This window comes from Protopterus annectens, chromosome 15.part0 (genome assembly GCF_019279795.1).
Source record: "Protopterus annectens isolate FY-2018-M chromosome 15.part0, PAN1.0, whole genome shotgun sequence".
Taxonomy (NCBI): Eukaryota; Metazoa; Chordata; order Ceratodontiformes; family Protopteridae; genus Protopterus; species Protopterus annectens.
Genome location: NC_056749.1, coordinates 169,463,773 through 169,483,527, shown reverse-complemented (window position 1 = coordinate 169,483,527; position 19,755 = coordinate 169,463,773). Strand labels below are relative to the sequence as shown.

At 38.8% G+C, this 19,755-nt stretch overlaps 1 long non-coding RNA gene across 1 annotated transcript in view; it reads left to right on the top strand.

The window, feature by feature from the left end:
- The first annotated feature begins 1,237 nt into the window (after nt 1-1,237).
- Nucleotides 1,238-19,755, top strand: part of LOC122790084 — a 1,107,046-nt gene continuing 1,088,528 nt past the window's right edge. The window contains exon 1 of the long non-coding RNA XR_006362920.1: nt 1,238-1,280. This is a non-coding gene — a long non-coding RNA (uncharacterized LOC122790084). The remainder of the gene's footprint in view (nt 1,281-19,755) is intronic.

Here is a 19,755-nt window from a genome sequence, read left to right as displayed (position 1 = left end):
ATTGCTTATTGATTCAAACTTTCATTCATAATGTTTGCATTTTTTAAATGTCTGAGATATCAAATACTGACATTTTGTATGCTGTAGTAAATGATTGCAGGTTGACAATTTTAATTGTTTACAAAGCTTAATTCTGGGCACTGTTGTGCAAATATTTTGCTGTAACTGAAATGTATGCCTCTGTCTAAAAATTTTGTGTCTTTTGAAATGTCATTCACACTGCACTATGACCTAGTGGTGCAGTGGATAGCATTGTTGCCCAACAGCAAGCGATTCTCTGCTGGGGTGGGCTGCCGTCTGTGCAGAGTCCGTATGTTGTCTTGGTGTTCATGCGGGTTTCCTCTCACATTCAGAGAAAAAGGGACCGACTCAAGGGTTTACCTTCACTGTATGACAAACAGCAATAATGTCCACAAAGAAAATGCAGTGACGGAAATACTGGACCAACTCAGGAATAAAGTAAAACAAACTTTAATACCTCGCAAACCTTTTGGACTATGTCCATCTTCAGTGTGCATCAAATGCTTAAATATATATTGGTATCACATGACACATCTTTAACATAATTATTTTAAAGGTATATCATCATTTTAAGACTCAGGTAATCCACAAAATATTCAAAAAATAAAAAGAAATAGCATCCTACTAAGGATGTATATGCATGTAAAAATATATACCGTCTTTCGGCTTTTCCCGGTTAGGGGTCACCACAGCGGAACTCCGGTCCGCTAATGATTGGCAGTAGATTTTTTTTTTATGTGCTGGCTTGCCAGGCCTAACGCACAACCTTCAACGAAGGAATGTCCATTCACGCATGTTGACACACAGAAGATGCTCTAACTGAGAATCGAATGTGCAACGTCTAACTGTGAGGCGACAACGCTACCGCAGCACCACCACCGCAGTTGCATGTAAAAATATATATTATAATATGTGGACATTCTACTCACAAAGACATGCAGGAGGTGGAATGGACACTGTAAATTGGACATAGGTTTGAGTAACCATGGCAGGGTTAGCTACCTGCCGGTGTCAAACCTTGCTCTAGGTGACTGCCGCTCAGTGACATCCTGAGTCCATGTACAAAAATGGGAAAAGGGGTTGTTAGAGGGATGGACTTATGCTATTCAGATAAATATGCATTTAGTTTGATATGAGTTTAGAAAGTTTTAAAGGTTTAAATGTGCATTTATCTTATATGCATGTTTTTAAATTTTTTTCTAATCTTTATGTTTCAGATGTTAAAGATAATCCTCTTGTGTGACATCTCTGTGAATTATGTAAGTACAATATTTTAAAATTACATGCAAAGAGCAATTTCAGTGAATGTATATGATTACATCTCCTTTGTGCTACTTCAGGGCATAACTGTGATGCCAGTTTTAGTTCAGGAGGTGGTTTCACATAAATGCTATCTGAAAATTTGGGGTTAAATTTTTGGAAAGTGGTGGTGATGTATTGTTTTCCTGCAAACTTAATTGTAAATTGTGATTTTATATATTTGTTTGTTGACCTGGATGTCCAGCTGTTCAGGGTCACACATATGGAGAAGTTTTGCCATTACATTCTGAATAGATGAGATTTATTTGCTAAAACTCCATTAATGTTGACCCAGCAGCTCAGTGGCTATCGTTGCTCTTCCACTGTGCTCAGTTTTCCAGTTCATTTATAAACTGGGGTGCCTCTTGTATGGACTATGCATGTTACCCCCATTTCCCACACCTCAAAGACTTTTGCATAGGAGAATCAGTGTTCCTCCATATGGCCTATAGATAAATATGCAGTATGTGCTTGATGTGTCATATGATTGGTTGCCACACTGCAAATGATTATTTCCTCTGCCTTGAGTGCTATTAAGTGTTGGGATAGGCTGCTTTTCACCATGACCTTAAAATGGATCAATCAAGCATTCACAGAATTAATGAAAAGTGTAGTTTCCAGGAAAAAGTGCAGAAATTAGTTACCCATCGAATTACAGAGTACTATGACAGTGACAATTAAAATGACAGCCATATGTGGCAACAGTAAATAAGCACGCATTGAAAGTATATTGACTGGAGTGTCAAACTTATAAAATATTGGTCATTAAGGAATTGGGCAGACAAATCCATGCGCTCATAAACTAGCATTTATTAATTCCCATATTTACATTGAAGCTATTTTTGATGGAAGTTTATTAATGACGTCTGACTGTACATTGAAGCTTTTGTCCATAATCTTGGAAGATACTGTATGTTTTCTGTAATATTTTCAGTTACTGATATTTAGATTTAGTATTGCACTATTTATTATTTACCAAAGCAATGCATTACAGACATAGACTTTCTCCCATAGAACTATAGATACCTAATTCCCTGCATGTGAACATGCCCCACCCTTACAGGACCCATGTTGTCATTCATTTCTGAGTTTCACAAACAGGAGCGATACTGTTTGACTGGTTGTGTACTGGCATAGTCTATGAATATAGTACATGCATGCTATTAGGTATTTCTAGATGTTAAGTTGTCAATCTCGCCTTCATTCTTGCTGGATGGGTTCGGAGCCGATCCTCGGCTCCAACTCGGCCACTTACTAACGCTCGAGAGCTTATTTTACCGGCTTGAGGCAACCCTATATCCCATGATGCTAGGCAACAACTCCCCAGATCTCGTTTGCCGCTTTCGCTTGCGAGGTGCGTATTTTTACCGGCACCTGGTAAGTCTTTAAAATATAGTGTTCAGTCACCCTTTTAGTTAATTTTTTTCACAAAAAACAGTTGTTTTTTCAGTAGTTACCTACTACCTTAAATTCTATTCCTTTTTATACCTTCCCTTTTTATCCCTTATATCCCTCCCCCTCCACTCTTAGGTTAGGCCTTAAGCCTGCCCCTTTCCTAATTTTTCTTAGAGATCCTGTGGAGTGTTTGGGTGTGTCAGTATCCTAATTAATGTTTTTATTTTTATATTATTGTTTTTGAGTGTTGTGTGTGTGTGTTTTCTCTTCCTTTTGTGATCCCTCGACACTGTTATGTCAAAGGAACCAAAGGAAACTAAGGTCTCAGGCTTTAAGAAGTGTGACTCGTGCTGTCAGAAAATGTCTGACAGACGGTCACATTTCTTGTGTTTACTGCCTGGGACCCCTGCACCTGCAGGACTCTTGTTCTGTGTGTCATGCATTCAGTCCAAGAGTCCTGCAGGAGCGCAGGAACAAACTTATACTGAGGGGCTTGTTAAAGCCCGTGGGCTCCCCGACTAAGTCTGCGTCGGGGAGGCCTTCGAAACCAGCAGAACCGTCAGCTCCGAGTACTAAGCCTTCGGCTGCTGGCTCTGTGCCTAGATCGGCTCCGGCTGGAGCCGATCCCTCTATGTCACATGTTCCGGTCTCGGCACCACTTGGTGCCGATACCTCAGAGTCCATGCATTCACTGTCTGCTCCGGCTGGAGCCGACGTGTCCTCGGCTCCTTTGGCTCCATCCATATCTAAGAAGAGGTCAAGATCCCCTTCATTGGAGTCCATCCATTCGGCTCCGAGATCTCCCATGCTCTTGGAGTGGACCCATCGGAGCCGATCTTCTTGGTCGTCCAGACTTTCAGATCACGACCTTGAGAGAGTGGTAAGTAGGCTGTTAAAGTCTCAGGCATTGGCACAGATGATTTGTAGCCCATCTCATCAGATGGTAGCTATTACGACTCCACCTATTTTTCCTCCTTCGACTCTCCCTCAGAGTTTGGAGCTGGAGCTCCTCGGAGCCGTGACTGTTGTGGCATCGGAGCCGATACCTCCCCCTTCGGCTCCTTTGTCTTCCACTCCGATCTCCTCCTTGATGCCTTCCTTGGACGGATCCGGGCACCTGGTCTCTCTCGTCTGCTCCGAGGGGGCAAGTGGCTTCGGACCATTGTTCGACCCCGTTCTCCCTCTCGGAGCATCGGCGCTGGTGAGCTCGGCCCCGACATTGGCCTCGGAGCCTTCCCTGTCAGTGCAGCCTGGGGTTCCTACCTCTTCGGAGCGGGGGCCCTCTGGCCTTTCTGATAGGGGAGTCTTCGAGGTGATGAGGAGTGTACTAGCCCCAGGGCATAGACAACGGTCAGCTCCATCAGCTCCTCCCACTACAGTGCCTGCTGATGTCTCTTCCCACTCTCTTGCTCCCGGACCCAGAGATCCAACACCTCAGGTTTCCCCACTGGGAATTTCTTCCTCTTCAGAGGCTTCTCCTGACCTGTCAGCGGAGCCTCCGCGTAAGAGGACATGTAAGAGGAAGCATGTGGACTCCCCTGAGTCCATTACATCTGACACAGACTTGGATGAGTTGGAGGGATCCCCAAAGTCCCCCTCTGAGGATGTCTCTTTCTCAGACATCCTAGAAATCCTAAAGCAGAGGGGGAACTGGTCTTCCGTTAATCCTTCCGAGGACGAGTCGGTGTACCAGGAGGAGTTTGGTTCTCGACCCTCCACCTCCTGGGTGTCTCCGCCTTACGACCCCCTTATGGAAGTAGTGGCTCGGAAGGCGTGGTCGGCCCCGGATTTGGTGGAACCCACCCCCTGGAGGCCATCTAAATTCATCACAGCACCAGTTGACAAACAATTCCTAACAAAAGGTGTACCGGCAGATTCCATGGTGGTGGCTGCAGCCACCAAGAAGGAACTTAGCTGATCCTTCAGTACCTATCCATCCTCCTAATAAGGATTCTAGGACCATGGATAGGTACTTTAAGCGGATGTTTTCTTCAGCGACCTTTGCCATGCGGTCGCTGAATTACTTGTCACTTCACCTGCCTTCAGAGAGATATTCTCAAAGAGTTGGGAGAAGTCTTACAGGATCCATCAGCTGCTGGGTCTCAGGATAAAATAAACTCACAGCTTGGAACCCTAAACTCGACTGTTAACTCCTCCATGCGTCTAATTTCATATGCAGCCGATGGAGCGAGTAGGGCCGCGGGCACAGGAGTGGCCTTAAGGCGTCACACCTGGATGCGGCTGTGTAATTTCGCAGACCCTTTCAAGGCGTCCTTCACAAATTCCCCTTTTGATGGTTCGGCTTTGTTCGGACCTCAAGTGAAAGACACCTTGACCAGATGCGAACAAGATGGCAAGACTCTTTCTGCTGTAGGAGTCCGTTTCTCCACCCCTTCAAGACCATACCCTAAGGGTCAGAAGGGTGGGAAAATGTGGTTCCGCAAATCTCAAGGAGTCACGCCTGACGCAAGAGGTCAGTTTACCCCCAGAGGCAGAGGGGGTAACAACAACAGACGCCACCCTAGGGGCAGAGGGGGTCCGCAGAACCAGGGTAGCAGGGAGCCTCTCTCTGACAAACCCTTCCAGCATCCCTGAGATGTTGCCCGATTGTCCACCTTCGGAGGCAGTCGGGGGAAGATTGTCGCTGTACCCAAAAGCCTGGCTTTCCCGTACTCAAGACAAATGGGTACAGTCGATCATATCCGAGGGTTACAAAAATCCTTTATCCAAACCCCAATTCAGCAAAAGGGAACCCTTCCAGATGTTCCACCCAGTCTAGGGGAACTAGCAATACCAGAGATATCAAAACTGCTAGCAAAAAGAGCCATCCAGCCAGTCCCAGCAGACCAACTAGGATCCGGAATCTACTCAAGGTTCTTTTTGGTACCGAAAAAGACAGGGGACTGGAGACAAATAGTCACTACTAATTCAGAGCCCTGCCCTTTGGTCTCACTACAGCCCCCAGAGTGTTCACCAAATGTATGGCAGCGGTTACGGCTCACCTGAGACGGCAAGGATTCCAGGTGTTTCCATATCTAGACGACTGGCTCCTCACTGCTACCACCAGGCATCAACTTCTCCAAGCCAGAGCTTACACCATTCACATTTGCAGAGGGCTAGGAATCTCTATAAATTTCGAAAAGTCCGCCTTGTCAGTCTATTACCTTTATAGGCGCCAACTTGAACACCGTACAACTTTCAGCAAAGTTAACAGATCAAAGGGTCTTAGATATTCAAAACCATGTCCATGTTCTTCAGAGCGACAAAATTCAGGCCAGGTATGTCCTGAAAGTATTGGGTCTTATGGCAGCCACCATAACACTTCTTCCCCTTGCACGTTTTTACATGCGTCTTCTACAATGGATGCTTTTCGCCCAATGGTCTTTTCAGCAACTCCCCATGCACCACAAGATCATGATAACTCCAACTTGCAAAAGTCATCTGTCCTGGTGGATATTGTCCCCTCAAGTCCATCAAGGCAGACCCTTTGTTCCTCCTCCCCCGGTCGCCACGGTGACATCGGACACCTCCCTGATCGGGTGGGGGGGGCATTTTCAGGGCAGGATGGTACATGGCACTTGGCAACCTTTCGAACGCCACCTGCACATAAATGTCCTAGAGATGAGAGCAGTGCTTTTAACGTTGCAAGCCCTCCATGACTCTCTTTCCCTAGGAACTATTGCAATCCAAATGGACAATATGTCCGTGGTGTGGTATATCTATCAAAACATCCGCTTGCTTTACCATAAAGGGTGTACCCTCCGACCAGTTCCACAAGTATGCACCAACAATTGTGCTTAATTGAATAAAAAGCACAACCAAATGCACCGAGGCAGTACTTCAAAAATTGCAATTCCACTCCTCAGGAACAGTGAAAAAATAGTTTAATAATTAAAACAGAATACAGCCACAAACACAGAACTGGGATTGAGCGCGCTTTCATCTACGATACATTGACTTCATCAGAATCCATTGTATGAATAAATCAGTTACCTTAAATACTTGCTAAGAAATAAGTTAATTGATTAATAACTTAATTAACAATTCATATTGAAGGCTTATTAAAAGAACAGTACACTCTTCACATATTTTTTTCTCTCCACTTTAAGCAATCTGCCACAATAAGGCTAACAATCTGTGCTAATATTTATAAAATTCATGCCTCTTTTATGTATATATTATTTATAATCCATATTGTTTTTATCCAATAATAAGATTAAGAAAAAGAAAGAGAAAGGAAACCAGAAAAAAACATACATAAAGGCAATAAAAGTGCTTCATGTGGATAAAAATACACAATTCCCATACACAATTCGATACCAAAACCCTATAAAATTGTATGTAAACACAACTAGTTATAAATATATGTGTAATTACATAACTAAATAATATTATTTCATATTTCCTATATTAAAAACAATTCAACGTATCATATTACTTATGTTAAAACTTGTAGATCATAAATATAAAAAAAATGTATATATAAATAACTTAATTCCAAAGACTATTGTATAAATAATTAACTATAAATTAGGGCCTAAATTAATGTAATGTTTCCTACATAAATACATAATTTCTTTTTGGGGTTATTTGCCAACAATCTCAATGCTGGCTTGATTGTAAGGTGATCATTCATCCCACTGGAACCACAGGCATCCAACCTAAGTTGCCAAATTAATTCTCTATATTCCAGTAGGGATTCCCAGTCACCTCCCCTATCCCCCTTCTTAATCTCATCTAGAACCCAGAACTTAATATTGGCATTTGTACACAAAATGGTATGCCTATATAATGCATTATTGTCATTACTCTTGTTGATATCCCTCATGTGCTCATAGATACGTTGTCTTAACTTGCGTTCAGTCTTACCAACGTAATATTTACCACATGCCAAACAATGGGCTAAATAAATCACACCCTTGGTTTGGCAGGTATAATACACTTTGCTTCTCAATTTTACACCTATTCCCCTCAATAGGAGCTCCTTCTCCCCTGCAATAAAGGAACACTGCGCACATCTCCCACATTTGTGCGTCCCCACTTTTTGTTGTGCTCCACTAGGACTAGGTGTATTTTTCATCTCAAAAAGCTTTTTAAAATTTGTATTTTTCCTATAACTAAATTTTATTGTTTGCTGGAAAATCTTGCAATCAGTATTTAATTTTGAAAAAATTCTCCAAACCTCATTAATCCCTTTTTGTATCCAACCTATTCCCTTATAATATGTAAGAGTTAACCGAGGTAGTTCAATCCTATTTATTTGTTGGATTTTGTGTTTCCTGAAATCAACCACCACTCCATCGGTATTAAGTTGATTATACAATAAAAGTGGTGGAAACTGACTGCTCCGTTTCTTTAAAATTTCCTTTTTAACACTCTTAATGAGTCTAAGTGGATACCCTCTTTCCAGGAATAACTTTTCTATAAATTCCATTTCCTCGATACACATGGTATTTTCACTAGTCATACGCGAGGCCCTGATCATCTGGCCTTTTATGATGTTCCTTCTTAGGTATAATGGGTGGTCACTTTCAAAATGTACATATGAGTTGGAAAAACACCCCTTTCTAAAAATCCTTGATTCATACTGCTTATCTATCATATTTTTTACAATTGTTACATCTAAATAATTAACTTTATCAAAATTGTATTGAAAGGTAAACCTTAGGAAATTTGTGGTGGTATGCAAATAGTCAATAAATTCTTCTATCTGTTGTTTTGTACCACTCCAAACGATAAAAATATCGTCCAAAAATCGAAAGTATTTAATAACATATTTCCAAAAATTAGATTTTAACACATATTCTAGCTCCCAAAAAAGCATAATAATATTAGCATAAATGGGGGCACACGAAGACCCCATTGCTACCCCACCTATCTGGTGGTAGATGTCTCCTTGAAAGTAAATGAAATTATTTTTTAACACTAGTTCCATATTTTCAAGTACTAATCTAAAATTAGATAAAATCAGAATTATGAAGCCTGATAAAGGGGGAGAGGTGGTTTTGATGGATTTGTGGGATTATACCCATAGGATGCTGGAGATCTTGAATACGGGTGGTAGATATCAGATTGCATCTAGAAATGAAATGAACATATGTTATAGGAAGATAGATTTTTATCTGGAAGATAATCTCCTACAAGGATGTATAGATATAGAATTATATAATTTTCTAAAAGTACCTAAACCAGTGATTCCAGAGATCTTCGGCATCCCGAAAATACATAAAGATATCCACAACCCACCCCTTAGACCCATTGTGACATCTCAATGTTCTAAAACACAGACCTTGGCTATTTATGTGGACACCAAGTTAAAACAATTTTATAATGATTACCCACACATACTTATTGATTCTTGGGATTTTCTTACAAAATTCAACAATGTTATATATCATGAAAAATATATTTTTATAACAATTGATGTTATAGACCTATTTTCAGTAATACCACACAACATAGGTCTATCTTGGTTTGAACACATGTTGGTTGAATTTAATTTCTTAAGCAAAATAGATTTTAGATTAGTACTTGAAAATATGGAACTAGTGTTAAAAAATAATTTCATTTACTTTCAAGGAGACATCTACCACCAGATAGGTGGGGTAGCAATGGGGTCTTCGTGTGCCCCCATTTATGCTAATATTATTATGCTTTTTTGGGAGCTAGAATATGTGTTCAAATCAAATTTTTGGAAATATGTTATTAAATACTTCCGATTTTTGGACGATATTTTTATCATTTGGAGTGGTACAAAACAACAGATAGAAGAATTTATTGACTATTTGCATACCACCACAAATTTCCTAAGGTTTACCTTTCAATACAATTTTGATAAAGTTAATTATTTAGATGTAACAATTGTAAAAAAATATGATAGATAAGCAGTATGAATCAAGGATTTTTAGAAAGGGGTGTTTTTCCAACTCATATGTACATTTTGAAAGTGACCACCCATTATACCTAAGAAGGAACATCATAAAAGGCCAGATGATCAGGGCCTCGCGTATGACTAGTGAAAATACCATGTGTATCGAGGAAATGGAATTTATAGAAAGTTATTCCTGGAAAGAGGGTATCCACTTAGACTCATTAAGAGTGTTAAAAAGGAAATTTTAAAGAAACGGAGCAGTCAGTTTCCACCACTTTTATTGTATAATCAACTTAATACTGATGGAGTGGTGGTTGATTTCAGGAAACACAAAATCCAACAAATAAATAGGATTGAACTACCTCGGTTAACTCTTACATATTATAAGGGAATAGGTTGGATACAAAAAGGGATTAATGAGGTTTGGAGAATTTTTTCAAAATTAAATACTGATTGCAAGATTTTCCAGCAAACAATAAAATTTAGTTATAGGAAAAATACAAATTTTAAAAAGCTTTTTGAGATGAAAAATACACCTAGTCCTAGTGGAGCACAACAAAAAGTGGGGACGCACAAATGTGGGAGATGTGCGCAGTGTTCCTTTATTGCAGGGGCGAAGGAGCTCCTATTGAGGGGAATAGGTGTAAAATTGAGAAGCAAAGGGTATTATACCTGCCAAACCAAGGGTGTGATTTATTTAGCCCATTGTTTGGCATGTGGTAAATATTACGTTGGTAAGACTGAACGCAAGTTAAGACAACGTATCTATGAGCACATGAGGGATATCAACAAGAGTAATGACAATAATGCGTTATATAGGCATACCATTTTGTGTACAAATGCCAATATTAAGTTCTGGGTTGTAGATGAGATTAAGAAGGGGGATAGGGGAGGTGACTGGGAATCCCTACTGGAATACATAGAATTAATTTGGCAACTTAGGTTGGATGCCTGTGGTTCCAGTGGGATGAATGATCACCTTACAATCAAGCCAGCATTGAGATTGTTGGCAGATAACCCCAAAAAGAAATGATGTATTTATGTAGGAAACATTACATTAATTTAGGCCCTAATTTATAGTTAATTATTTATACAATAGTCTTTGGAATTAAGTTATTTATATATACATGTTTTTTTATATTTATGATCTACAAGTTTTAACATAAGTAATATGATACGTTGAATTGTTTTTAATATAGGAAATATGAAATAATATTATTTAGTTATGTAATTACACATATATTTATAACTAGTTGTGTTTACATACAATTTTATAGGGTTTTGGTATCGAATTGTGTATGGGAATTGTGTATTTTTATCCACATGAAGCACTTTTATTGCCTTTATGTATGTTTTTTCTGGTTTCCTTTCTCTTTCTTTTTCTTAATCTTATTATTGGATAAAAACAATACGGATTATAAATAATATATACATAAAAGAGGCATGAATTTTATAAATATTAGCACAGATCGTTAGCCTTATTGTGGCAGATTGCTTAAAGTGGAGAGAAAAAAATATGTGAAGAGTGTACTGTTCTTTTAATAAGCCTTCAATATGAATTGTTAATTAAGTTATTAATCAATTAACTTATTTCGTAGCAAGTATTTAAGGTAACTGATTTATTCATACAATGGATTCTGATGAAGTCGATGTATCGTAGATGAAAGCGCGCTCAATCCCAGTTCTGTGTTTGTGGCTGTATTCTGTTTTAATTATTAAACTATTTTTACGCTGTTCCTGAGGAGTGGAATTGCAATTTTTGAAGTACTGCCTCGGTGCATTTGGTTGTGCTTTTTATTCAATTAAGCACAATTGTTGGTGCATACTTGTGGAACTGGTCGGAGGGTACACCCTTTATGGTAAAGCAAGCGGATGTTTTGATAGAGTTTTTGTGGAGGAGTATCAGAGGATCGTGGTGTGGTATATCAACAAGCAAGGCGGAACGAAGTCCTATCCCCTGTGTCGAGAGGCACTCAGACTTTGGCAATAGGCAATCTCCTCTCAGCGGTTTCTGATAGCAACGCATATCCCCGGGAAGTCCAACATCATAGCAGACAGGTTGAGCAGAGCTATACTCATGCCACATGAGTGGTCTCTCATACAATCTGTGGCGGAAGAGATTTTTCAAAAGTGGGGCCTTCCTTGCTGCGATCTTTTTGCTACACCCCAAAACAGCAAATGCCCCGACGACTTCACTCTCTTCCCCCTTCCAGGCCATCCCCTCAGAGATGCTCTAGTCCAAGATTGGCCTCGGGGACTTCTCTATGCCTTTCCACCCTTTCCTCTAATCCCACAAGTAATTCAGAAAGCAACTGCCTTGAGAGTCAAGTTGATTCTCATTGCCCCTTATTGGCCTCGACAGATATGGTTTCCGTTCCTACATAGTTATCTTTTGGTACAGCCTTGGCATCTGGACCCAGCTCCAGATCTGTTGACCCATCAGTCGGGGCAGCTGCCCCAATCCCTACATTCTCTCAACCTCACTGCTTGGTTGCTCCACTTTCGTCCTTAGCCAGGCTTCCTATGATTTCTAATCCCGTCCGGGATATCATAGTAGCTTCCCTTAAATCTTCCACCAGAAGGATTTACACTAGTAAATGGAAACATTTCTCCTTCTGGGCAAAGGCAAGGAATATAGATCTCTTTACTGCCCCAATTCATTCGGTCTTAGACTTCCTAGCCGAAATTTTTCATTCAGGGTCTTCTGCCTCTACAGTAAAAGTTCAGTTGGCAGCCATATCAAATTTTCATAAAGGCTTATCGGACCACAACATCATGTCCAATAAGCTTTGCAAAGCTTTCCTTAAAGGTGTATTTTTACTTAAGCCTCCAATCAAAGACCCCCCACCTCAGTGGGATCTTAATTTAGTCTTAACATCCTTGATTCTTCCCCCCTTTGAACCTGCGGTCTCCTGTTCATTGAAATTTCTTTCCTGGAAGACACTATTCCTAGTCGCCATTACTTCTGCTAGGAGAGTATCTGAGCTTCACGCCCTCTGCATTCGTCCTCCCTACTTAATCTTCCATAAAAACAGAGTTTCTCTAAGGACTAATCCATCCTTCTTACCCAAGGTGGCTTCGCAGACAAATTTAAATCAATCAATTGATCTCCCAGTTTTTTTCCCAAACTATACTAATAGAGTGGAGCAAAAGCTACATTATCTAGATGTTCACCGCCAGCTCCGATACTATTTGGTAGAATCAAACAAATAAGGAAGTCTGATCAACTGTTTTTATCGTATGCAGAAAATAAGAAAGGCTTTCCTGTTTCTAAGGTAACCCTATCTAGGTGGCTGTCTTCTGTGATTACATCTATTTATCAACTCAGAGGCAGGGAATTAACTTCTAAGCCAAAAGCCCATTCAACTAGAGCACTAGCAATATCTACAGCTTTTCAAGCTAGACTACCAATAGACACTATCTGTGCAGCAGCCACATGGGCCTCTCCTTATACCTTTGTTTCGCATTACAAATTGGACATGGCCTCCAGTGACAGAGCAAAATTTGGTTTCACCGTTCTCAAGAGTCTGTTCCAATGAGCCACCCAGGATGAAGGTGCTAGGGACGCGGTCCCATCCAGCAAGAATGAAGGCGAGATTGACAACTTAACATTGAGAAGTTATGTACCTACCATAACGTTCCATGTTAGTTGTCCTCTCTCGCCTTCTTTCTTGTGTCCCACCCACCATCCCCCTAGCCTGGACAGACCGAGAAGATCTTCCCTTCCTTGAAGGGTCCTTATATTACCTTGTTTCACCATCTAGGTGTCCTAGGATATATATAGTGTAGATAATGATCTTTGGGGGTTTTTATCCCTCTTCCTCCTCCTTTCCAGTTGGAGGATTTTTGTTTTATTGGCCTATGTTAGGTTTTTCAACTTCCAAACGAGATCTGGGGAGTTGTTGCCTAGCATCATGGGATATAGGGTTGCCTCGAGCCGGTAAAATAAGCTCTCGAGCTTTAGTAAGTGGCCGAGTCGGAGCAAGAAAGAAGGTGAGAGAAGATAACTAACATGGAACGTTATGGTAGGTACATAACTTCTCATTCAACATTATAAACTTTCAAGATTTTGACATTTCAGGATTTTGCATTCAGCATTTTGTCATTCATTATGCTGGAACACAATACATTGTCACTATCTCTCTCTGTATATTATATATTTGTATGTGATGCTCTGCACTTGGTCTGAATTCAGGTTTGTCGAAATCTGTTTTTATAGAATGCATTTGGTCGATAAATGCAGATGGTCGATGGGGGGAGTGAGATCGACAGTCCCTGGGTAGTGGAATATTCCCTTTCCTCCTGGATTGTGAGATCTTTGAATTAGTATATATATATATATATATATATAATTAGAAGGGTATGTGGAGCTTGCCCCCCTACAAAAACAATATATATTTTTTTGCTTGAAATTTGCATGCACTGAGTTTCTTTCTTTTCCAATGTGTGGTAACGTGTTGACATTGGATTTTTTGACCTTTAAATCTATGAACTATTTGACTAAAGTGAGTAAACCCATATACATGCACGCACATCAGCCCAAGCATGCATATATCCGCATACATACACTGTGTTTTTTTATGTTCTTAAAAACAATTTTTATTGGGTGAATTTCATTATTCAGATAAATTAACCCCCTAAGGTAAGGAATCAGGGCATCTATATATGTTCTCATAGTAGGTCTGTCTTCATGACTAAAAGATTGTGGTGTATGTAGGAGTTTCAGGGAAATAACATTCATGGTTCTCATATGAAGCATTGACTTTTACAAAGCCGACAATCCAAAATGAATTGTTTGTTTATTTATTTGCAGTTTGTTTTCCAGGATAAGTCCATTGGGCTACAAAGGAGCCCATTTTCAATAGAAAAGCTCCAGAGAAATACAAATACAAATAGTACAGAAAGAGCAAAAATTCATAATATACATTTCAATTAAATGTTAATTACATATTTTGTATAGTACAAACCATACTGCACAATTCTAACAAACGTTATACAATATAGAAATAAAAAGATGATTTTCATTAGGAAAATTACATCAAGTTATTACATCACTTACGTCGATTACATCAAATACTGAAAAATGTCCAAAGTGCAGGACAACATAATTACCTTTGTGTCTTTTTTTTTTTTTTTTTTTTTTCTGGGGACAAGCCTCCCTCCCCCACTCCCCTGATGTGGCAGGCAAATCTCAACACACCGCATGAATTTGTATATATCAACTCCATTGTTGCATCAATTCATGGGGGGATTTCCCAAAAGAAGTGAATCATTGCTTGTGCACTCATAGAAATCACACTCTTATGATTTTCTATGGAGAACAGCATTCAATGTTGTCTGTCAGTGTTTTTCCTGTAGTCAACTGAAGCTCACAGAATTACACCTCATGAACTCTAGAAGAGCCTAATGTTCTCTCTAAATGATTAACTAAAACAAGAACACCACTAAGCAATCAGGAAGCCTCAGTCAGTTATAAACAGGTACTTAAAATTTATTTTTGCAAATCTGTTTGTCTTGTAACCAGAAGTCTTCAAATTTTAACAGATTAAACCACTCCTAATCCTTCTGGTTTTCATCCCATTAGAATCAGCATTATCTATCAAATTTATACAAATAAGTTTATTTAAATATACACATTGTCACTGTTTTAATAAAAAAAAAAAAAAAAAAAAAAAATTCAAGCTCTTGCGGCTGAAGGCTCATTTTAGCTGCTGTATCTCCCTACCCCCTCCATGGCTGCAGGGTTTACTGTTTCCCAAAATCTGGCTATGCTTATTGCCAAACTATAACATATTAATTATGCTGCTACAATAAGATACTTATATAAGTAATAGAAGCATTAACAATGTGTTAAATCCAATAGTACTGCATTAATTATAAGCTGTCAGTTTCTGTATTTATGAATTCTCGCTCAGTGACATAAAACTGGTACAGGAATCTCTCTAGCATCTCTGAGCTGCATGAAATATTTCAAATATTTTTTTCTCTAATTGCTGCAGTACTTCCTTATATTTCAGATTTAATTTTGCATCTTAATTATTCCACATTTCATTTATTTCCATTTTTTGAGTCTTTATAGCTCAAGGAAAAGGTTTGGAATGTATATTAACAAACAGAAACAGCAGCAGAATTTGGCATTTAATGTAGTCAGCTAGTGCTAGAGGGAGATAAATGGCCCCCTTGACACATGACAGCTTATCAGTTCTTCCAGGGAGCAGCTGTTAGCATCTTAGATTGTGCATACAATTGAAATTCTATACATAAGATCCTGAGTGAATAACTGTCAGCACATAAGAATGGGACTAGACACATTTATTCACAGAGGCAATGTGTGCAAACAACATAGCTGTGTGCAAGGGCATTTCATTGTGCATCACATCAGACAGGTACTTGTATATAAAAAAAAAAAAAAAAAAAAAAAAGTGTGTTTCTCACTTGCTTTGTTTTACTGCTTGCTGTAGAAAACTACTAGTGCTGGAAAAAGACAGGCAGATTCAGACCTAAATTCTCAATAGAATGATTTTGCTACATCATACTGCATTACTTAAAAATAATTCATTAAAATGAATATGACAATTCATATCACTCAATACTTTAATGTGATAAGTATTAGCTTTAGGTGATTTCTAAACCTGCCTTTTACATATGTTACAGTAATAACCCCTTTCCTGACAAATTCCACTCTGACCATAATGCAACACATTGAGCATTATAATCTGTATATTATAATACTTTAAGTACTTTGAGAGTACAGTAATATAAAAGCAATCAGCTGTATAAAACTGTACGTAGAAGAGGACTTTGTATGAGATGGTGTACACACAAGAATCTCTCCATCTATGTATGTGTGTGCGCATATATATATATATATATATATATATATATATATATATATATGGAAGCAGTCCATTTAATTGAATGTTCATAATGCTGAATGTTTTTTACACTAGCAGATGTGATTGAAATGCATCTGCCAGCATTAAGTCCGTGTGAGCTGGGATTGAGGAATTTGTCTTTTCTACATGTAGAGCAATCACAGAGTTTGTATATGTAATTAGCAGGGGTTGTGGGAAGCACAGGGCCTTGCCCCCTGCAAAAACATGTCTTGTTTTTTTTTCAGTGTTTTGGCTTTAAGGCTCAGTGTTTGGCCATTCAATGATTTCAAGTACGTACACACACTCGCAGTGTGTGTGCATAGTTGCATTTTATTTGGTTGAATGTTCGAAATATTGATCGTTATTTTTGTGACATGAGGCTGAATTCTCTTACTGCCAGCTTGTGTGTGAGATCATTGTACAGCGGGTAGTGGGACTTTCCTGAATGCTGTAAGATCTCAGAATTGGTATTTATAATTGGCTTGTGGTGTACACGGACTTGCCCTCCTTCATAAAATAGCTTTTTAACTTTTATTTAACTTTTTTATTTGATATTTTAGATACAGAACATTCAAATGTTCAATTAAAATATGTATTTTCTTATGTAAACAGCTATTTACCTATATATAGAGAGAGAGGTCCTAATGAGAGATGAAAAGTCAACAAGCAAAGGATAGTAGTGCTGAAGTTGAATTCATCCTCAAGTCTTGTTGAGTACCTTCATGAGGTGGGCCCTGTTTTTCACAAAATCTCACCAAGGCGACACTGGTATATAAACTATATAACATGGACAGAAGTAAGTGAAAAAAAAAGACAGCTGGGAGCACAAGTCCCAAGATAAAAATTGCCCAATCCTGGTAGGCACACTGGTGCCAAGACTGGAAAAAAATGACAGTGTAGAATCCTCAAAATACGAAAACATTCCTACAATGGGGCCAGGCCAGGCCCAGGGGGTGGATGTCCCCCCTGCTGTAGAAGGAAGTAGCAGTCCACACAAATCACAAAAACTGATAGACCAAAGAAGAGCCATAAAGACGATAGTGTGGACTATTGAGGATAAGAAAGAAATGATGTATCATTACTATTATGTAGAAAGCCCAGAACTTCCAGGTAGATGATATACAAAGATTAAGAGAGAAATCAGAGGAAAGAAAAAAAAATACTTTCACAGGACAAACTCTCAGAAGCTTCAAATAAATATTTGTTTTCATTAATACAACAGATTTTTGAAAAACAGTATACAGATCAAGAAACTTTAATCTGTTTGGAAAAAGAAGCATCTGAGGAAGTGCGAAAATGTCAACAAAACCTAGACATTTTTGAAAAGTATAAAAAAAAATATGGACATGGGAAAGAAAGATTTGATATGGTGCAATATTTATGGAAAGGAGAAAGCCAAGTTAATTAATATAGAGACAGCAGCCACAAAGATATTTGAAGAGAAATACAGGCAAAGGAATCCAGATATGGAAAACTTTACAATAAAAAAAAGAAGACAGAGTGGAAAAGTAATAAAGGAGATCAGCAATGGAGAAGTTAAAGAAATGGAAATTGAGGTTGTGGAGCACCTGAAAAGTGAAGTATTCAGTGTAGAAAATCTAATACAGAAAGCACCACAACAGGATAGAGCAATGGATATCCAAATTAAGGGGAAACCAGTGGAACAGGAAGCAATTGGTCAGGTGCCATATCAAGATATTTTGGAGCCTTCCACAGGAAACCAGTATAAACATTAATTTGAAGCTAGACAGCAAGGGTAGGAACAGGAGACTGCTGAAACTCTGATGCAGTCAATGTTGAGTGATAGGCCAGTGAGTTCCCATATGACAGAGCAATGGATGGTACAGGATGAAATTGAAGAGAAGGTGCTACAGGAAGATGCTATAGAACTTTCTATAGAATGCCTGCAGGAAGTGGAAAATAAAGGATGTGCCCTCAGACCAGAAGAAAATTAACTAAGAGATTTAATGGACATGGATTAAAATCATTAAAGAAATAAGACTACAGAAGGTCAATAAAACCCCAAAAGTCAGAAGTCTGATGAAACAAATGAACATAGTAATTAGGACGGTCTATAGAGATCCATGTGATATAACAGAAGTAAACAGGATATGTTACTGTGCAGCTAAATTGATAACTGATAAAGTTCTACCACAAGAACACAGGGGAGAAATTGAATATCATCATGGAAGTATCGAATAGAGAAAACTATAAAGCAATTAAGATAAGAAGTGTCACTGTTAGAAGACTATAGAAGAGGGGATAGATCAACAAAAATACCAAGAAAAATAGATGTGATAAAAGCAGTGTGCAGTATTAGAACAGACCAGGATCTATCATGCACTATCACAAATAATAAATGAAAAATTTCAGCACAGGTGGAAAAACTTAAAATATGCACAGATAAATATAAAGGAAAAGTACAAAATAGTCAATTTAGTGATGACCAAAAATGTTTTATAGAGAATTGGGAAACAGGGGAAAAGGAATTGAAAGACCGACAAAAATGAAGAAATAGGTGCATTTTGGAGAAGTATCTATGAAGATCCTGTGGAACACAGCAAAGATGCTACATGGATAAAAGAAAGAATAAAAAGTTTAAAGGTACAGGAGATGAAATGGGATGAAGTAACAGCTAGAGAGATTGAAACAAATTTAAGCTGGAAAACCCCAGGCTCAGATGCAGTGCCTAACTTTTGGTTAAAATTAACATCTTTGCAGGAAGACCTAGCCATGAGTAAGAACTATTTATATGCGCACCCTGAAAAAACACCAGTCTGGCTATCAACAGGTAAAACAAATTCCTACTTAAGAGTGAACCTATAAGCTACCCCAAAAATTATAGACCAGTAACTTGCCTACAGACGACATATAAATTATATACAGGAATTGATGCTGACACAGTTTATAGCCATTTAGAAGAAAACTAAACTCAATTATGGTACTAGAACAAAAGGGCAATAAAAGAGTCATATGGAACAATAGTTCATTTGATGTTAGTCATGTTAGAGAACTGTAAAAAGGAGAGGAATCTATGGCATTTGATAGTATCCCGCATTCATGGATAAAAGAGTGCTAAAAAATGTGTAAGATACACCCTACACTGGTCGACTACGTTACAGTGACCATGAAACAATGGAAGAGCACTTTGCAATTAAGCCATGATAAAGGACAAATTACTATCCCAGGGATAAAAATTCAATGGGGGATATTCCACAGTGACTTTGTCACTGTTGCTATTCTGCCTTTCCCTTAACCCGTTAAGCTGTCTACTTAACAGCTTTAACCCATGGC